Consider the following 3,614-nt stretch of genomic DNA (forward strand, 5'->3'; position numbering starts at 1 on the left):
TCCCCATAAGATTGGCTTCCTCCTCTCTTATGGCTATCTCTTGGTATCAATTTGTTATAAGTAGCAATCCATCACATATTTCTTCTTGTATCAGGTGCCAAGTAATATCCAGGGCCACATCTGTCCTTAAAATCAACACTTTCTTTTCATTCCAGGACATTGAGATATGCTTTTATCTCCCTTTTCGTAGATCTTCATTGCAGATTATCAAGGTTTTGTATCCATCTTACGTTGATTAATGAGCCTTTGATTTTTGAAATAAAATGTTGGGACTAGCTTTTTAGTCATTCCTGATCTGGGGATGCTTCTCATATTCCTCTATTCTCAAAACCTTTTTCTAATGTGAACACTGAAATGCTCAATGAGAAGCTCCCCAATTTTACATCATTCTTTCATATTATGCATTCTTTTTTATTTTATTCCCAGCCAAATTCTTGCTGTTATATGGTTCACTGATGCTCTGTTCTCCATACATATCTCCAGGTCCATCCTCAGCTCTGCTAAACTCCTGGAGGCCTGTTCTATTCTCTTCAATGCATAAATGATTGACTGCTCTGTCCTTCAGGCTTTAAGAAATATATGTAAGTGTGATGCCAATTCTCTCCCCACTTTCCTGGATATGGTGATTGGAAGGCTGTTCCAGGTTTTGTTCACCAGCTGCTCCTGGATACTGCTGGATCACTCAGACCCAAGTTGCTTTTGCTATGGAGATCAGCATTAGCTCCTGGCACTTGCATTTACAGTTTTTCTAAAAGCACAGGTGGATTGTCAAAGGCCACATGATCCCCTGGGAACTAGGACTGCTGGTGTACTATCATTTTCTAAGTAACTAAAATACATTTTGTCAAATGTATAGGACATGATTTAAACTTCCCCAGTTATAGTTTTGATATACTAGTATATAAATCAATTGTCGCAACCTTCAAGGTGGGTTCAGGATGACTTGCAGGAGGGCCGACAACACAACGACTACACTATACAAGAAATACGAATTTTGAAGACATTGGGGGACCAGGTGGAAACCTCTTTCATGAAGAGGAACACTGAGACCGGTCCATCTGCTTTTATTCACTTTAAATACACATTTGCCCTTTGGCAATACATACAGGCAGATCAAAGGTAAAGTTTGGTATACAATGTAAAGATTATCAAGTCAGAAAATCACCTTGAGCCATTGCAATCACAGCAGGAGCAAACTTGTGCTGATATTCAGCCATGCTGAATATCAAAGTCCATTGGCCTTCCAATGTCTCTTTTGAACTTTCATGCAAATGCTTGTTATGCTTTGGCCTCCGGCAATCATTCATATATGTTAATACATTTTTACAATATTTGATGTATGCTGGACAGTTTTTAGAATTTGTCAATCCTGAGAAAGCAAGATTATGTCTCAGAGAGATCAGTTTTAGTTGTTCCTCCTCTCTCTATTTCCTCTCAAATGCTGTTCTTTTCTGACTCTGGTCAACAGAAGTAAACACAGATTTCCTTGCCACATGAGGTCATAAAACACCAGTTCCCTATGGGTTCCCTTGGCCTGGGGCTCACACTTGGAATATGTTGATCCAAGCAAATTATTAATAACAAAATATTTTCTGAATACACACAGTTTTGGTATGCAGCTATGCAATCTATTTGTAAATATTTTCCCCTGCCTTCCCAGAAAATGATTTTAGAACAAAGATTTAGTCCAGCTTCTCTTTGTCATTCACACCCACAATTTTACCCCCATATCAGTAATCTGCAACAAAGCCTTGCTTCTGTCCAACCAACTGTGTCACCTCTCATAAATGCAATCACTCAATAACTTGCTAACAGCTTTCAGTGTTGGCCTACTTATCAGCATAGCTGCCAAGTCAAAACTCATCTTACCCTTCAGAGTAACTAAAAAACTGTTCCATTGCTAAAGTTTACTCTATACACTCTCCATTCTACAATCTGAATCACAACTAAAATGTTTGTGATTCATGGCCAGAGTCTTAATAATGAAAGTTCCTGAGACTGATGCACCAGTGTGGGCAATCACTGACTTCTTGGAACCTCAATCTGAGGATGAATCTGCTTTCAACTGTGTTGTGGTTTGCCCTCTTCCTTCTCATTGACTTCTCACAGGTCTGCTTTTTCTTCAGTCAGCCAGTTTCTCCATATGAAACTAGAGTAATTAACTGATAAATTCTACCCATGCCAGAAGCTTCTACTGGTAAATGTTTCCCCATCCTTGATAGTTCTCCTTCTTTATCCTTCAATCAGCAATTGCTCTCATGAGGTCATTTGTACATCTCTTGCTTGGCTTAACTAGCTAATTCACCCATTCTATTGGTCAGCTGTTTTTCCTGATATTCCCTACAAACCCTGATTTTATCTGTGGTTCTCACAACCTCCTTACCTTCCACCCGCATCACTCTATGTAGAGGTGTCTCTCTCCCTCCCTCTTCCTTATAGAGAGTGACCATTCAGGCTTACCTCATGCATCTTTCTGATTGTTAGCAACTTGCACAGAATCTCAATTTCATGACAAAATTTTTTGGGGGGGCGATATTTCTCATCGATACAAAATTATCTCTTGTATAGTAGACAAACTAAAAAATAGTAAATTTGGGTGAAAAATATTCAGAACAAAACAGCAAAAATCCTGTAATCATGACTTCAAATTACAATGGAGAATGCATCTGTGAACTGAAAGCTACTAATCATCTTCCTTTAAGTGGATAGGCCAACAAGCACTCTAGCCATGTTCCCACCTTCACCCTCACAGATGCTAGAATCTTCTGGGTAGAAAACCCTTGGCTATTGGAATTTCTTCTTTAACTCCCCCTCTGTCCTTACCAATCCTTACATTCTTTAAGTGAGAGTGGGTAAGAATTTATGCCTCTCTAGAACATTAGGGGCACCTTATAGATAAGAGGAGAAAGCAGCAAAGTACTGACAGACCGCCTCTCTAAGCCTCCAATGTTTCCCATGTCAAATGAATGATAATTTCATGGAGATTACTCAAAACTCAATAAATTAAACTCTATATAAACTCTCCCCCAAAACTGCCTTACTTCTCATTATCCCACTTCTTCCCCCATATGGTACTGCCACTCTTGTTTGCTAAGAACTTTGCATTAGTCATCCCTGATATCCAGTCTGTCACTGCATTTTAGAGTCTCTCCTCTTTTTTTTTTTAAACTATTTCATCCATTGCCATCTTACTCTGAATTCACCACACTCACCTGATATAGAGGAACACTGCACCTAGTGTTTCGTTCTTCCTGCATGTATTGCTTGGATAATCAGTTTAAACACCCATTCCTGCTCTCATAAGACCCTCTCTTGCTCAAGGATTCATCGCGGCTTCATTTTACCTATTATACCAAAATTAAACACTCTTTTTGAATTCAAAGGTGTACACTAGTTGGTCCCATCTGGCCTGATTTCAATCAGTCTTTGCTTTCTGTTTTTCAAGGTTATTTTGTTACTACATATATCAAGGTGCATGATTATTCTGACTCCCATTAATATTTCTACCTTAAATTCTAATTTATCTGATTAATATTATCAAGCTAAATATTTTTGGTATTTGTATGGCATATCTTTTCACTTCTCATCATTTTTAATCTTGTAAGCAACATATA

General features: G+C 38.4%; 1 long non-coding RNA gene across 1 annotated transcript in view; it reads left to right on the forward strand.

The window, feature by feature from the left end:
* Positions 1 to 566: 566 nt before the first annotated feature.
* LOC106727337 overlaps positions 567 to 3,614 on the forward strand; it is a 23,739-nt gene continuing 20,691 nt past the window's right edge. Inside the window, exon 1 of the long non-coding RNA XR_001363503.1 lies at positions 567 to 581. This is a non-coding gene — a long non-coding RNA (uncharacterized LOC106727337). The remainder of the gene's footprint in view (positions 582 to 3,614) is intronic.

This window comes from Myotis brandtii, unplaced genomic scaffold, assembly GCF_000412655.1.
Source record: "Myotis brandtii unplaced genomic scaffold, ASM41265v1 scaffold41, whole genome shotgun sequence".
In the NCBI taxonomy this organism is placed as follows: Eukaryota; Metazoa; Chordata; class Mammalia; order Chiroptera; family Vespertilionidae; genus Myotis; species Myotis brandtii.